This window comes from Quercus robur, chromosome 10 (genome assembly GCF_932294415.1).
Source record: "Quercus robur chromosome 10, dhQueRobu3.1, whole genome shotgun sequence".
NCBI classification, from domain to species: Eukaryota; Viridiplantae; Streptophyta; class Magnoliopsida; order Fagales; family Fagaceae; genus Quercus; species Quercus robur.
The window spans coordinates 7,789,818-7,808,437 of record NC_065543.1 but is presented as its reverse complement, the minus strand read 5'-3'; the positions used below and the strand labels follow the sequence as shown (position 1 = coordinate 7,808,437).

General features: G+C 34.5%; 1 long non-coding RNA gene across 1 annotated transcript; it reads left to right on the top strand.

Annotated features, from left to right (window-relative positions):
- The first annotated feature begins 1,923 nt into the window (after nt 1–1,923).
- Nucleotides 1,924–16,542, top strand: LOC126702854 (uncharacterized). The gene is made up of 2 exons (XR_007647864.1): nt 1,924–2,136; nt 16,425–16,542. It is a non-coding gene; the product is annotated as an uncharacterized LOC126702854 (long non-coding RNA).
- The last annotated feature ends 2,078 nt before the right edge of the window (nt 16,543–18,620 follow it).

The window sequence follows — 18,620 nt, the reverse complement described above, 5'->3', positions numbered from 1 at the left end:
TTATAAATAAATATTTGAAAAGACGTGATTCAATAGTAAAAATAAATTGCATCAAGGAATCCATTTTAAAGGTTTCAGAAGAATATATTGATTCGTAAAGCATGATAAAAAGGTCATATTAGTGTCTATGGAATTCAAATAATTTATCTACTCGTCATTTAATAGACAGCCTATATGACCATATAGTTATATGCCGAAGTTACTATCCAAAGACTAATTTTTAAGGAGAAGAAAACTTATCGGAAAATGAGCTGTTATTAATCCAAAAGTTTATATATATATATATATATATAATATGAGTTTAGAAAATGTGACTTTTGGTGGAGACAGGAATTTATAAATTAAATGGTTTATCTTTTGTAAAATAATAATGTCCATTGGTTTCTCGTTATGAGCTACTAAAATAATGATAATGTGATTAGTTGAAAGTTTTGAGCCAAAATCATTAAAAAAAAAAAAAAAAAAAAATGAGATCATTTGCAAGATCTATTATAAGTTTTAAATTTTTGTCATTTAAAATCTTGATTCACGATTAATTTAAAAATGTCTATGTTTCAATCGAAGTTCTACCTAAAATATGAAAAAAATTGAACTATTTTATGCAAGTTCAAATCAATCGGAAAAAATAGCTAAAGTATATGGTACATAATTTTTGTAGTGATGGTACTTATTTAGCCTCGGTCCAACTGCCCATCAATGATGAGTCTCTTATCCTGTGCACTCTTGTCAATGCAAGTGTTTGCAGTTTGTACTCTCCCCACCAGCCACAAATTGTGATTGTGGCCCACAATCACAATTCCTTTACCACCGACACCAATCCTCGCCCGCGCCACCAAGAGGAGATTGCGGACATCGTCAATGGCCACCCATCCACCACCGTAGGTCATCAGTTACCACAAAAAAAAAATGAACTCAACACACCCACACCAACCACCACCAACAAATACTAATAATAATAATAATATTTTATATTTGTTAACATAGCCCACCTTTTTTTTATATATATTTTTTATTTTGGAGCGTTAGACTATTTGCCTAAGTGGCTTACATGGTTGAGGCAGCACTGTACGTAATATCCTAGAAATGAGTCATCTGACTTTTTTCTTTTTTTTCATTTTTTTATAAATTTTTTTTTACAAGGTCCCCTATTGTATTTGAGGACATAGAAAACGGTACATATCAAACGAAGCAAAATGCTTAAAATTCCAACACGCAACTAGGTGTTTTCTTAAAACACATATCCATTCAAAATCAAGGAGCAAAAAACATGTCTCAGCCAAAAACAAAAAAAGGAGCAAAGAACATGACTAACGATGAAGTCCATTCAATTTTTCTCAGCCTTGGACTTAATTAAAGTATCCGTTTGACATGATTATTTTTGCCAATTTATTTTACTATTTAGCTTATTTGTGCTGTTATTTATAGGTCTCACTGCACTTTTTAGTATTATTTATTGATTTCATTATACTATTTCAGCTAATTTTTATCTTTACCTACAATATTTTTAGTAAAAAATTTTCAGTTTCAACAAAATAAAAGTCACCCATATCAAATTTCAGCTCTACAATGTAGTAGAATGACCAGTATTTCTCTGCACCAATATAATATTGACTTCTTGGCTCATGTCAATTACAAGGCCGTTAAAAATAAAATGGTATATTCAAACCTTAGTAGTTGACAAATTTATACATGGGAGCACATGTTTCCGGTTTACCAAGCAAAACCAAAGAACTTTTAGCTATTTTTCAGATTTAAAAAGCCCACCAAAACGAAGCAATAAAAAGCCCACCAAAACCCACAGGGTACAGACTTTGTCGCCTATATATACCTTCACATAATTCATTGTTTGTCACACACATCCACAAGCTTTTAGCTAAAAACTCTTTTCAAAGAATACAAAACCTTTTTCTAGTCCCCAGTCCCCACACCGCTTATTTTGACCCAAAAAACCAAGATGAATTTCAGAAAAACAAGCACCCTTTTGATCATTTTTGTTATCTGTGTGGCTATTTTAAGCCATGGTGGTGTTGAAGCAACAAGGGTGTTATCTGAGGATTTTGGCAATGCTAATAGCCTCGAGATAGGTTCCCCTATTTATGTGAAGGCAAAGGACATCATGGCGTATTGGCTTCAAAGGTTGCTATAGGTTTTTAGATCCCTTAAAATACAACCAGATTAACATAGTTAATTAGCCAAGTGATTATTTAGTCAAATTAAACAAATCTAGGTTAACACAAATATATCATATCATTGTAAAACAGTGGAAATATAAAGAACACAATAATATGATAACCTAGGAAAACCAAACCGGTAAAAAATCGGGAGGATTTAACCTAGCTATCCTCAAGGTAAAACAAATCCACTATGAAAGAATTGAAATTTATATAATAACGACTTAGACTACTAACATCTTATTGCTACCTCGAGTAGGAAACTTACTACCATGACCACGTGGCAGCTCCGAGTCCACGGACTACTTCTTTATTGGATTCCCAGCAAACACAAGCACCTCCGCTTGTATATCTTTAAGCTCTTGAATCTACAATTGAATTGATCACCAAGCTCTCGACATCAATCTTGAGATTGGAAACCTTAAGTGTATGTGAAGGCAAACACCTCTAGATCTCATAAAAGATTCACACACACAGCACAAAGAGCCACCTCAAAATGTGGCTAGGGTTTTCCCTTTTATACTTAAGACAAAACATAAAACCCTACACGTAAAACGGGCTTGGATTGAGTTGGAAAATTCTACAGAAAAACAATCTGCATGAACTTCGATCGATTGAGTCTAATTTTCGATTGATCGAGCCAAGTAGATTTACATAGTAAATCCTGTAATACACTCGATTCCAACTTTACACTTAAAAACACTTTGAGCAAATCTAAAACAAGACTAAACATTTTGATCATGGTTTGCCAAAATTACAAAATGAAGTTCTAATACATTTAAATCTAAAGTCTTAGAATCCAACAGTTGCCAAGCGGACAAAGCCCTGGAGAGGGTCACTAATTGATTCAAGTTGTGAAATAGAAATGTCTTATACAAATATACCCAAAAAAGAATACATTGTTTTTGTGTTTCTTTTTTACTTATATTTTTTATTCTTCTTCTTGGTCCAATGGACTGTAGCTTTTGCTAAAATAGCTAGAAGAGTATGAAAAAATGTAAATGAAAAATAAAATTCATTTTATTCAATCAAGTTCATTACCCATTATTCTAATATACACAAATAATTTCAACTTCGAAATTGCATGCTACAGATTCAGTACTATATGGTACTCAGTTAGAAATGAACGCGTTGAATGTTAGGACTCTGATTGGGGTGCATTGCTATATGGTGCAGCTATGGCTAGGTAGTACAGTGAAGGGTGCTTGTGTGGTGCAAGGAAGTGTGTTGTTGTGTTGCTGTGTGGGCAGGGCAGTGGAAGGCTTGTACATACAGAGAGGCAAAGAGGCAGGGGATGCTTGTACAGAGTTAGTTACAAGTAGTTGATTAATTGTTGATGCATTAAGAGTTGTACTTAGTTAGTTAGTTAGTTAAGGCTGAGATGTGTTGGACCTTGTTAGTTAGTAAGTAGGATATAAAGTTCACTTCAAATTGTAATATGATTTCCATTGATGAATAATACAATTGAATAACTATTCGTGAAATGCTATTGGAGGTTGATTCCCTTGAAGAATCCATGGAGGCCTAGTTCCCTTGAAGAACTACAAAATTGAGAGTAACAGAATTTAATTTGTTGAGTCCTATCAATTCGGTATGCCTAGTTCCCTTAAAGAACTACAAGATTGAGAGTAACAGAATTTAATTCAATTGAGTCCTATCAATTTGGTATCAGAGCTAGTTCAATCATGGTGCAAGAAACTAGATACTCTCTTTTGACTGAGACCGATTCATTGGTTCAACAGAGATTTGATGATCATGTCTCTACCAAGGAGATGATTTCACGAAGGTTGGAAGCTTTGGACAACAACTTCAGAGGCTTGCAAGTTGTGTTTGAAGAGAGACTTCCAGTAGTGCAATAATGAAATGGTCCACAAGAAGGTCCTGCTCCTCAACCAAACCATCTTGAAGTAGAGGTGTTGCCACACCATCCTCATCCAAGACCTAAAGTAGGTGCTCTAATTCCTAAGCCTATTAGGTTGGAGTTCTCTAGATTTAGTGGATGTGATCTTTTTGCTTGGATTTCTAGAGTTGTCCAATTCTTTAGATATTATGAAATTCTTGAGGAAGAGAGGATTTCGAATGCTTCTTATCATCTTGATGATGAGGCATTGATTTGGTTCCAAGATTGTGAAAGATCATTGGATTCTTGGGAAACATTTGTTAGGGTCATTCAAGTCAGGTTTGGACCTTCATCATATGATGATCCTATGGAAACCTTGACTATGTTGAACTATCACTGTGGCTGCTTATAAGAGTCATTTTGAGATGTTGAGTAATAGAATTAGAAACTTACCTAAGTCTCATAAGCTCAGTTGCTTCCTAAGTGGGTTGAGGGATGAAATAAGGTTGGCTGTGAGAACATTGAGTGCTACTTTTGGTTTAGCCAAGGTTCAAGAGGAATATTTGTTTACTTGCAAGAAGGTCTATAGGCCATTTCATGAGTCTAGCAAGATTAATTGGCAAGAATCACTAATGAAAAAGCATGACAGTAAAGCTGAATCTTCAACCAAAGTACCTATACAAAAGATTACATCAACTCAAATTGAAAAGAGAAGGAAGAAGGGCCTTTGTTATTATTGTGATGAGAAATGGCAGCCTAAACACAAGTGCAAGGGTCTCAAACTATTCATGATTGATGAAGTACAAGAAGTTAATCAAGTGGAAGCTGTGGAAGTGGATGTCACTATAGATTTTTAGTTGGATCAAGCTGTTATTTCCTTGTATGCATTGTTGGGCAGTCCTTCTCAAGGCACTATAAGAGTACTGGGTCAGATTAGAGGGCATTGGGTGGTGATTCTTTTGGATACTGGTACCTCTCACAATTTCCTTGATGCTATGTTGGTCAAGACTTTGAAATTAGCTGTGGATACTATTAAAATCTTAGAGGTTAAAGTGGCTAATAGTGACCTGATTAGAATCAAGGGAGAATGTAGGGACTTACTGCTCAAAATGCAAGGCAATGAGTTCCATGTGAATTTGCATATGTTAACTCTAGGGGGATGTGATGTGGTGTTGGGAACTCAATGGCTTTGTACACTTGGCCTTGTCAATTGGGATTTCATGTAAATGGTGATGGGGTTCATGTACCAAGACAAACAAATATGGTTTCAGGGTCTTAAGCCCACTGGTTCCTTGATTCAGGTTGCAAATTATTTCATTAAATGGCCAATCACTAAAGGATTGTTATTGCAAATTGTGTCCACTGAAGTTGCTAACAGGTCCAAGGCTTAAGAAGTTCCCTCAAAAGTGCTACCTTGCTTGAGGAGTATGCCGCTGTCATTGAGGAACCAAGGGTTTACCTCCATGTAGAGGGCATGAACACTAGATTATCCTCAAACCAGGTACCCAACCAACTTGTCAAAGACCCTATAGGTATCCATACTCTTAGAAAACTGAAATTGAAAACATTGTTAGGGACTTACTTGAGTCTGGTTCAATTAGAAATAGCCAAAGTCCTTTTGCTTCACCTATGCTATTAATTAGGAAGGCATATGGTAGTTGGAGGATGTGTGTGGATTATAGAGCTCTTAACAATGACACTGTCAAGGATAAGTTTCCTATTCCTGTGGTGGATGAGATTCTTGATGAATTGAGTAGTGCTTGGGTGTTCTCAAAGCTGGATTTGAGGCTTGGTTATCATCAGATTAGAATGAAGGAGGAAGGTGTTGAGAAAACAGCTTTTAGAACTCATGAGGGCCATTATGAGTTCTTGGTAATGCCCTTTGGGTTAACTAATACCCCTTCTACATTTCAATCTCTCATGAATGATGTGCTCGAGCCTTTCCTTAGGAAGTTTGTACTTGTATTTTTTGATGATATTCTTGTATATAGTAGAGATATGCCCATTCATGTTTTGCATCTCAAATCAATCTTAGAAGTTCTGTTTGGTCACAAATTGTTTGCCAAGAGAAGCAAATGCACCTTTGCTTACCTTGAGGTAGAGTATCTGGGGCACATCATATCTCGCCTTGGTTTGAGGACAGATCCTAAGAAGACTTAAGCTATGTTGGATTGGCCTATTCCGAAAACAATGAAAGCTTTAAGAGGATTCTTAGGTTTAACAGGTTACTACAAGAAATTTATAAGAGGATATGGTTCCATTACTGCCCCATTGATTGATCTTCTCCAGAAGGATGCCTTTGACTGGACTAATCAAGCTGACTAAGCATTTCAGAACCTTAAGTAGGCTGTTTCTCATCCACTTGTCCTTGCCTTACCTGATTTTTCTCTGTCCTTTATGGTAGAGTGTGATGCCTCTGGGTTTGGGATTGGAGCTATGTTGATGTAGCAAGGGACGCCTATTGCTTTCCATAGTCAACCTTGAAGGGTAAGAGTGTTCATTTATCCACTTATGAGAAGGAATTATTGGCCCTTGTTATTGTTGTGCTTAATAAGGTGTAGTTAGTTGATTCTGATGCATCTTTAGTTTTTGAAAGGGTCCATTATGATCATTCTTACTTTAATTTTTTTTGCTTGGACAATCATTGTGGCTTATTCCTCATTTCTTTTCCCCACCCTACTTGGCTTGAGAAATTGAAATCAAGTTATTCAACCGATGCTGAGGTGCAAGCCATCCTACAAACACTCCATACTAATCCAAGTGTTGTTGGCAAGTTCAGTCAGTAGAATGGATTCTTGTTATACAAAGGTAAGATTTACTTAGGCTCTAATTGTGATCTAAAGCCTAAGGTGATGAGTTTGGTGCATGACAGTCCACCACGTGGACATTCTAGTTACTTGAAGACTTTTCACAGGGTAAAAGGAATTGGTTTTGAAGGGAGTGAAGAAGGATTTAAAGAATTATTTAAAAGGGTTGTGAGCTGTGTTGATGCAGCAAGGGAGGCTTATTTCTTTCCACAGTTAAGCCTTGAAGGGTAAGAATGTTCATTTTATCCACTTATGAGAAGGAATTATTGGCCCTTGTTATTGTTGTGCTTAATAGGGCGGATTTAGTTGGTTCTGATGCATCTTCAATTTTTGAAAGGGTCCATTATGATCATTTTGACTTTAATTTTTTTTGCTTGGACAATCATTGTGGCTTATTCCTCATTTCTTTTCCCCATCCTACTTGGCTTGAGGAATTGAAATCAAGTTATTCAACTGATGCTGAGGTGCAAGCCATCCTACAAACACTTCATACTAATCCAAGTGTTGCTGGCAAGTTCAGTCAGCAGAATGGATACAAAGGTAGGATTTACTTGGAATCTAATTGTGATCTAAAGCCTAAGGTGATGAGTTTGGTGCATGACAGTCCATTAGGTGGACATTCTGGTTACTTGAAGACTTTTCACAGGGCTAAAAGGAATTGGTTTTGAAGGGAGTGAAAAAGGATTTGAAGAATTATTTAAAAGGGTTGTGAGCTGTGCCAAAGGATCAAACATGAAACTAGTAAACCAGTTGGTTTGTTGCAACCCTTGGAGATTCCTCATACTCCTTGGTCTTCCATAAGCATGGGTTTTGTGGAAAGCTTACCTAAGTCTCTGAAGCAAGATGTGGTGATGGTGGTGGTGGACAGACTCACTAAGTATGCTCATTTCATTCCATTGTCCCACCCTTACACTGTAGTCAAGGTGACTACCTTGTTCTTGAATCACATTCTCAAGCTACATGGGCTGCCCACTTCTATAGTGAGTGATAGGGATCTTGTGTTCACTTCAAGATTTTAGGAGGAGCTGTTTAGATTGCAAGGAGTGGACTTAGCTATGTCCTCACCCTATCACCCTTAATCTGATGGTCAGTCTAAGGTGGTTAATAGAAGTCTTTAGCAATATCTTAGGCATTTGCAAGGGACAAGCCAAAACAGTGGGTGGAGTGGTTACCTTTAGCTGAGTTCTGGTTTAATACTAGCTACCACGTTGCCACTAAAGTGACTCCTTTTGAAGCCCTTTATGGTTTTCAATCCCCTAAATTACTGGATTACATTCTTGGCCTCACTAAAGCTGTAGCTGTGGATGAATTCTTATTGAATAGTCAACAGATTTTGGGCCTTCTCAAGAGCAACTTAGTGGTTGCTCAAGACAAAATGAAGTTGCAGGCTGACAAGCTTAGGCAATAGAGGAGCTTTGAGGTGGGTGATTGGGTTTTCCTAAGGCTAAAACCCTTCAAACAACACTCCTTTCGATGGAACAAGGTAGGGGAAGTTAGCCCCTAAGTTCTTTGCACCTTTTCAAATTTTGTAGAAGATAGGGTCTGTGGCTTATAAACTTGATTTGCCTCCAACTTCAGGGGTCCATCCTGTGTTTCATGTTTCTTGCTTGAAGGCTAAGATTGGGCAAATAGTCACCCCAATTCCAACACTTCCACCAGTAGATGCTCAGGGCCATCTCACTGTTGAACCAAAGGCTATTTTGCAACAAAGGCCATGTCAGCTAAGAAGATATAAGGATGCTAATGAGGTTTTGGTTCAATAGGAAGGCTCATCTCCAGCTGATGCAACTTGGGAATTTCTTCATAAATTGCAGAATTATTACCCTCACCTTGTGGGCAAGGTGCTTTAAAGGAGAGGGTAGTGTTAGGACTCTGATTAGGGTGCATTGGTATATGGTGCAGCTATGGCTAGGTAGTGCAATGAAGGGTGCTTGTGTGGTGTAGGGAAGTGTGTTGCTGTGTGGGCAGTGCAGTGGAAGGCTTGTACATACAGAGAGGCAGAGAGGCAGGGGATGCTTGTACAAAGTTAGTTACAAGTTGTTGGTTAATTGTTGATGCATTAAGAGCTGCACTTAATTAGTTAGTTAGTTAAGGCTGAGATGTGTTGTACCTTATTAGTTAGTAAGTAGGATATAAAGTTCACTTCAAATTGTAATATGATTTCCATTGATGAATAATACAATTGAATAACTACTCTTGAAATGCTATTGGAGGTTGATTCCCTTGAAGAATCCATAGAGGCCTAGTTCCCTTAAAGAACTACAAGATTGAGAGTAACAGAATTTAATTAAATTGAATCCTATTATTAAAGAAGACAAAGGAAAAAATAGACAATAAATATGATTTATCCAAAATGATCAAAGAAAAGAGATCAATATTATTGTTTTCCTCAAAACTTTTTTTTTTAAAATTTTTTTAAGAGTTTCACAATTTATGGCGTTTGATCCTGATGATAGCTCTTTGTTATCAGACCAAGACACCAATCCGTTTTTAGTGTAAGCGGGGATTGAATCTCAGATCTCTTATTCAACCATTAGAAACTTTACCAGTTGAGCTAATTAACCGGAACCCACAACTATTTTTTTCTTTTTCATTGGGAAGTTTGTAATAATATTTATTTTTTAAACGACCCAGGTCCTATATATAAAATTCTTTTTCTAATAGGTTAACACAATCTCGGTACCATGCATCATGTCTCTAATGGATTAAACTTTTGGTGGGGAAAATATACGATAATTGATATAAAGACAAAAAGACCATTGATATCATGAGTAAATTCTTCTTATCATGACTGTACTCAATAGGTCAATCTCTTTAATTTTCAAGTTAAACCATGCAACGAGATCTTTTTGTTATGACGTTTGTAGATAATCACTCCTTTTAGTAAGAAACCATGCAACCATGCAATGAGACCTATGATTTCCAAATAAAAACTCTCAAAACAACCTCTTTCAATTTTCTTTTTCTTTTTCTTTTATTTATTTATTTATAACTCTCTAAAGACCCTCCTGAAGGGGCGTCAATTGGCGGCATCCACAAAAATATGTACATCCCAACTAAGTTTGCCATTACACACTTATCTATTATTTGCCATTCTCAATCCATTTGTATTTGAATATCAAATATTTTTCTCTAACAGAAATGGAATAACTTGTTACATAAATTTTACAATTGTTAAATGTTATCTTCAAGTGGACTGTTGGTAATGTGGTGGACTACTTAGTACCCATTTGTATTTGATACTTGTATTTATATAAATGAAATCAACTAAAAATATAAGACTATTATTCTAAGAGCTCTTAATGAGAAATAAGAATAGTCTAGAGAGCTTGAGAATTGAGTTTGAATTGGAGAGATTTTTAGTGAGAAAATGAGGGAAATATAAGGGCATTTATAGAATTTAGGATACTTAAAAAGAAATTTAAAAGAGGCAAGAATAATATTTATTTAACTTTCGACATACTTTTTTCATTTAAATATATATATATATATATATTTTGTATGTGTTTGAGATGTAAATTAATTTACTATAATCAGATTTCTATATTAAAGTTCCACTAATATTTCATTTTGAATTGATAAATAGAATAATTCATTTAACCTTTCTTGTGACATAATTGATCTCAAGTAAAATTTTATTAATTTTAATAAAATCTTCTTTTTGCATATTTAATTATAACAACTATTGTTAGTAATATTCTGTAAGCGATATAATGAGACCTTAATCTTCTCTCATCACATTTTAACAAGAAAATGCTTTCGTGTTTTGAATATTGTGGGGGACTTATTTTCCTCTCTTCATGTTTATTTATTTTTGGGTGTTTATTCACTTTTGTTTTTGATACTATCTATCTTCATGTTTTAATAGATAATACATTCTTTTAGCCAATAAAGGGGGCTCTTAATACTTTTTTCTATGTGAAGTAATCTTAATTAAAATATCCACTATGTAAGATAAATAAGTAAATTATATTATATTAGTTTACAAATTTGACCTTCTTTTATTTAAGAGCCTCATGGCACTCCATTACCTAAATGGCCTAATTAGTTAAGCCGACACCATATATAAATCCCGGAAATGAATCATTTGATTTTTTTTCCCTACTGTATTTGAGGACATAAAAACACGGCAAAATGCTTAAAAATCCAACACGCAACTAGGCGGTTTCTTAAAACACATCCATTCAAAATCAAAGAGCAAAGAACATGACTAGCGATGAAGTCCATTCAATTTTTCTGAACCTTTAATTGGACTGAATTAACAATTAAAGTCACTCATATGAAATTTCAGCTCTGCAATGAAGTAGAATGATCGATAGTTCCCTACACCAAAATTGACTTAATGGTTCATAACTTCATATATATCATGAAAATGGCAGTTCAAACTTTTAGCCGTTGACAAATTCGTACATGGGATCACATGTTTTTACTTTACCAAGCAAAACCAAAGTCCCTCATTACTATTTTTCAGCCTTACGTGCATGTCCCTTTCAAAATTCCCTCGTCAACACGTAGCAATAAAAAGCCCACCAAAACCCACAGGGTACAGACTTTGGCGCCTATATATACCTTCACATAATTCATAGTTTGTCACATACATCCACAAGCATTTAGCTAAAAGCTCTTTTCAAAGAATACAAAACCTTTTTCTAGTCCCCACAGCGCTTATTTTGACCCAAGAAACCAATATGAATTTCAGAAAAACAAGCACCCTTGTGATCATTTTTGTTATCTGTGTGTCTATTTTAGGCCGTGGTGGTGTTGAAGCAACAAGGGTGTTATCTGAGGATTTTGGCAATGCTAATAGCCTCGAGGCAGGTTCCCCTATTTATGTGAGGGCAAAGGACATTATGGCGTATTGGCTTCAAAGGTTGCCAAGCGGACCAAGCCCTGGAGAGGGTCACTAATTGATTCAAGTTGTGAAATAGAAATGTGTTATACAAATATACCCAAAAAAGCATACATTGTTTTTGTGTTTTTTTTGTACTTTATTTTTTATTCTTTTTCTTGGTCCAGTTTACTGTAGCTTTTGCTAAAATAGCTAGAAGAATACGAAAAAATGTAAATGAAAAATAAAATTCATTTATACAATCAATTTCATAACCCATTGTTCTTCTTAGAAATGAACGCATTGAAGAAGACAAAGGAAACAATAAACAGTAAATATAATTTATCCAAAATGATCAATGAAATGAGATCAATATTATTGTTTTCCTCTTAACAATTTTTTTTTTTGAAGAGAGTTTCACGATTTATGCCGTTTGCTCCTAATGATAACTTTTTATGATCATTAGACCAAGATACTAATTGGTTTTTAGTGTAAACGAAGATTGAACTTTAGATCTCTTATTCAACCATCAGAGATTTTATCAGTTGAGCTAATTAACTGGAACCCACAGCTATTTTTTTTCTCTTTCATTGGGAAGTGTTGTAATAATATTTGTTTTTTTTTTTAATGACCCAGGTCCCATATATATAATTCTTTTTCTAATAGGTTAACACAATCTCGGTACCATGCATCATGTCTCTAATGGATTAAACTTTTGGTGAGGAAAATATACGATAATTGATATAGAGACAAAAAGACCATTGATATTATGAGTAAATTCTTTGTATCATGACTGTACTCAACAGGTCAATCTCTTTAATTTTCAAGTTAAACCATGCAACGAGATCTTTTTGTTATGACGTTTGTAGATCATCACTCCTTTTAGTAATAACCCATGCAACCATGCAATGAGATCTATGATTTCCAAATAAAAACTCTCAAAACAACCTCACTCTATTTTCTTTTTCTCTTTATTTATTTATTTTTTAAAATTTATATCTCTCTAAAGACCCTTCCGAAAGGGCGTCGATCAATCAAACAAGTCAATTTCGTATCGTACCGGCCGTTATAGTCGGAATTTGTCGTATTGGTACCTGCACCAATACAAAAACAGGGTAGTTACGTTTTGATTTAAATACTGGCCTTACCGGGTCGTTTCGGCTATACCGGAGATTTATATCAAATTTCGGCCAATAAATTCATATCGGACCAAAACAAAATTCTTCAATTTCTCAGCACAATGTTGAGAGAGAGAGAGAGAGAGAGAGAGTTGTAGTTGATCCGTTTTCAATGTCGTATGTTCTTAAATCTTCAAAGCATTCTCATTAGTTGTTATATAAAAAATGCCATTTTGACACACCAAAAACCTACTTTACTATTTTACCACATCATTTTACAACATCTCATTTATCAGATGTTCTATTCTTCAATCCCATACATTAAAATAATATATACATCACATTAAAATATCATTAAAAAAAAAAAAAAAAAAACTTCAAACAGTAATATATACTGCATAGCCCCTCACCACCACTGCCCATAGCACACCACCACCACCACTGCCCATAGTAGGCCACCACCGACAACCACAACCAAAACCCAAAATCAACCAACCAACCCACAACCACCGACCACCATAGCTAAAATCCAAAATCAACCCACACCCACCGCCATAGCCCACCAACATCAGCCATCACAATCCATGAAAATCAGCCCACCCACCGCCATAACCCACCAACATCAACCCATTACAACCCATGAAACTCAACCCACATCCACCAAAAAAAAAAAAAAAACAAAAAACAAAAAAAAACCAAGGTGATCTGATCTGAGAGTGTGAGATGGACGGTGCTACGTGGTGGACACTGATCTGCCCACACCGAACCCACCCACCACTGATCTGACCATCTGGAGCCACCCATTGCCCAACCCACCCATCAAACCATAGCCAAAAAAAAAAAAAAGAAAAAAAAAAGAAAAAAAGAAAAACCACAGCTAGAGAGAGATCGGCGTGGAAGTGATGCGTCGGTGGGGGCATGGGTGTGGAAGAGAACTGATGCTGAGGAAGAAAATATGAGGGGATGAGACTTGAGAGATAGGATCGGTGTTTGAGAAAAAAAAAGGAGGAAGAGACTAACAGAGACTGTGAGAGATGAGAGAGAAAAGAATAAAAAATTCATTAAAATTATAGCACATATATCCGTTCGCTTTCATATTTAAGAGCGTACTGTTCATGTGTGCCAAATTTTTTGAGATTTAGAACATCTCATGAGAGATGTTTTTTGGTGTTTGGTGTGCCAAATGCCAAATATTATGCAACAAAAAGAGAGATGTAGAGCATCTGTTTAGATTTGATCTATGTAGGGTAAATAGAAGATAATGAGAGAAGAGGAGTAGAAGACCAAATGTAGAGGGAAAGAGAGTGGAGGTAGGTGGCCGTTGTTGAAAATTAAATGAGGATAGCAACAAGATTAAAGAGTGACGGAGGGAGTATCACGTTTTTTTTTTTTTTTTTTTTTTTTAGTAAATAGAGCCTCACGTTTCAAATTTCTATTAGATGGTCAAATCCAAACAGTAGTTTTTATTTTTATTTTTAAATGGCATAAGCATTTGAAGTTCATTAGAGTTATTTCCACTGTCAGACTAATAAAAAACTATATATACCTATATAATATGGATTTTTCTTTTTTTATGAAATATACCGTATGGATTAAAAAAAAAAAGGGATTTGGCTTTTTTAAAAAAAAAAAAAAAAAAACTTTTCCCTTTTATTAAATATATTAATTTAAATATATAATATTTATATAGAATGCAATAAACCCAAAACGGTACACTTGTATTGACCAATACCCAAAATATATTGTACCGCTGGCCAAACCGATACAAACTCCAGTACGGTATTGACTTCCTTGCGATCAATTGGCGGTGTCCACAAAAATATGTACATCCCAACTAAGTTTGCCATTACACACTTATCTATCATTTGCCATTCTCAATCCATTTGCATTTGAATATCAAATATTTTTCTCTAAACAAAAATGGAATAACTTGTTACGTAAATTTTACAACTAATTGTTATCTGTTATCTTCAAGTGGACTGTTGGTAATGTGGTGGACTACTTAGTAGCCATTTGTATTTGATACTTGTATTTATATAAATGAAATCAACTAAAAATATAAGACTATTATTCTAAGAGCTCTTAATGAGAAATAAGAATAGTCTAGAGAGTTAGAGAATTGAGTTTGAATTTGAGAGATTTTTAGTGAGAAAATGAGAGAATATAAGGATATTTATAGAATGAAGGATACTTAAAAAGAAATTAAAAAAAGGAGTGGATAGTATTTATTTAACCTTCAACATAATTTTTTTCATTTAAAATTTATTTTTTTGTGTTTGAGATGTAAATTAATTTTCTAATTAGATTTCTATATTCAAGTTCCACTAATATTTTATTTTGAATTGATAATATGAATAATTCATTTAATCTTTCTTGTGACATAAATTGATCCTAAATAAAATTTTATTAATTTTAAGAAAATCTTCTTTTTGCACATTTAATTATAACAACAATTGTTAGTAATATGCTTTTTGTGTTTTGAATATTGTGGGGGACTTATTTTCCTCTCTTCATGTTTATTTATTTATTATTATTATTTTTTGTGTTTATTTACTTTTGTTTTTGATACTATCTATCTTCACGTTTTAATAGATAATGCATTCTTTTAGCCAATAAAGAGGGCTCTTAATATATTTTTTTTCGAGGTGAATTAATTTTAATTAAAATATCCACAATGTAAGATAAATAAGTAAATTATATTATATATTAGTTAATAAAGTTGGCCTTCTTTTATTTAAGAGCCTCGCTCATGGCACTCCATTACCTAAATGGCCTAAATAGTTAAGCCGACACTGTATATAACATCCCGGAAATGAATCATTTGATATATATATATATATTATTTTTTTTCCCTATTGTATTTTAGGACAATAAAAAACGGCAAAATGCTTAAAAATCCAACACGCAACTAGGTGTTTTCTTAAAACGCATATCCATTCAAAATCAAGGAGCAAATAACATGACTAGCGATGAAGTCCATTCAATTTTTCTGAAACTCGGACTGAATTAACAATTAAAGTCACTCACATCAAATTTCAGCTCTGCCATGAAGTAGAATGACCAATAGTTCCCTACACCAATATTGACTTAATGGTTTATAACTTCATACATGGAATAATATATTCAAACTTTTAGCCGTTGACAAATTCGTATATGGAATCACATGTTTCCACTTTACCAAGCAAAACCAAAGTCCCTCATTGCTATTTTTCAGCCTTAACGTGCATGACCCACTCTCAAAAAAGAAAAAAGAAAAGGTGCATAACCCTTTCAAAATGCCCTCGTCAACACAACACGTAGCTCTAAAAAGCCCACCAAAACCCACACAGGGAACAGACTCTAGCGCCTATATATATACCTTCACATAATTCATAGTTTGTCACACACATTCACAAGCATTTAGCTGAAAGCTCTTGTTAAAGAATACAAAACCTTTTTCTAGTTCCCACACCGCTTATTTTGACCAAAAAACACCAAGATGAATTTCAGAAATACAAGCACCCTTTTGATCATTTTTGTTATCTGTGTGGCCATTTTAAGCCATGGTGGTGTTGAAGCAACAAGGGTGTTATCTGAGGATTTTGGCAATGCTAATAGCCTCCAGACAGATTCCCCAATTTATGTGAAGGCAAAGGACTTCATGTCGTATTGGCTTCAAAGGTTGCCATCGGGACCTAGTCCTGGTGGTGAAGGTCACTAGTTCATTCAAGTTGTGAAATAGAAAAGTATTATACAGATTTACCCAAAAAAAATATATACATACATTGGTTTTGTGTTTCTTTAATACTTTTATTTTTATTCTTTTTCTTGGCCCAGATATACCGTAGCGTCTTCTAAAATAGCTAGAAGAATTTGAAACAATGTAAATGAAAAATAAAATTCATTTATTCAATCAAGTTTATAAACCATTCTTTCTTCTTCTCTTTCTCCTCCTCCTCCTCCTTCTTCTTCTTTTTTGTCCTCGGAATCCACAGGCATGCATATATATACTAAATATACACATAAAACATTTCAATTTCGAAATTGCATGGGACAGATTCAGTACTATACGGCACTCAGTTATAAATGAACGCGTTGAAGAAGACAAAGGAAATAATAAACAATATATATGATTCATCCAACATGATCAAAGAAAAAGAAATCAATATTTTTCTTTTCCTTTAACTGTTTTTTACTCTTTCTTTGGGAAGCGTTTTAATAATTTTTGTTTCTTTTAACGACCCAGGTCCCATATATAACAAAGAGGCAAGGGGACAAGGGATCACTTTGCCTACCATTCTCCCCATTTAGAGAAATTGGGAATCTCGGGTTTGTGATGCATTCCTTCACCCAATCAACATATTTATTGGGAGGGAATCTAGTTAAGATAAAGCACATTAGTATGAAGTTTTCTCTACTGAATCGTATGCTTTCCTTAGATCATCTTTAATGGCACATCTTGGTTGACCCATGCTTTTTTAGTAATGCTTCAAAAGTTCATGTGCCAATAGAATATCTTCAGAAATATGCCGATTACATTTAATAAGTGCTCATTGGTTTGAGCTTATCAGATACCCAAGGTAGCATCTCAACCTATTAGGCCTATTAACAAATAAAAGGCCTAAAGTATTATGCAAATAGAGGAGTTAGTGACCTCAAGAACAAAAGTAGAGCATTAGTATCAAGTGTGCTAAATGCTAAATCTTTAGCATGTAGTACACTAAATACAAAAAACCATACTTCGTGAGGAGTGCTAAATCCCAAAATTTTTAACAACATGCTACAGTATACGTCTACTTGTAGAAGGGTATTGTAGCATGTTGTAAACAAAACATATTCTTTTTTAATACAAATTTTCTCTCCCCTTTCAAACTCTATCATTTGCCTCTAATCACTTTCTTCCTCTATCACTCATTCTCACACTCCCTCCTCTCTCACCCACTCTCATTACGTTCTCTCTCCAATAGAAACCTTGACATCCACCATTGCTAATTTTGAGGTCTATTTTGGCGGTTTCAAAGGGGTTTTTGGTATGTTGGGAAATTTAGACACTGGTTAATAAAATTAACAAATTTTAAACCTAAGTTGTTAATTAGATGTATTATGAATAAAGCTTATTCAAATAAACAGACATCAATATCAAGTCAAAATCATGCACAGCGGAATAGATTAAATAAGACAAGATATGATGAACTAGGAAAACCAATGAAACAAGAATATCTTCAAAAATATGCCGATTACATTTAATAAGTGCTTATTGGTTTGAGCTTATTAGATACCCAAGGTAGCATCTCAACCTATTAGCTAGTATTTTAGCATCTCAACCTATTAGGCCTATTAACAAATAATAGGCCTAAAGTATTATGCAAATAGAGGAGTTAGTGACCTCAGGAACAAAAGTAGAGAACTAGCATCAAGTGTGCTAAATGCTAAATCTTTAGCATTTAGCACACCAAATACAAAAGACCATACTTCGTGAGGAGTGCTAAATCCCAATTTTTTTTAACAACATGCTACAGTATACTTCTACTAGTAGAAGGGTATTGTAGCATGTTGTAAACAAAACATATTATTTTTTAATTCAAATTTTCTCCCCCCTTTCAAACTCTATCATTTGCCTCTAATCACTTTCTTCCTCTCTCACTCATTCTCACTCTCCCTCCTCTCTCACTCACTCTCACTACGTTCTCTCTCCAGTACAAACCTTGACATCCACCATTGCTAATTTTGAGGTCTATTTTGGCGGTTTCAAAGGGGTTTAGGTATGTTGGGAAATTTAGATCCCAGTTGATAGAATTAACAAGTTTTAAACCCAAGTTGTTAATTAGATGTATTATGAATAAAGCTTATTCAAATAAACAAACATCAATATCAAGT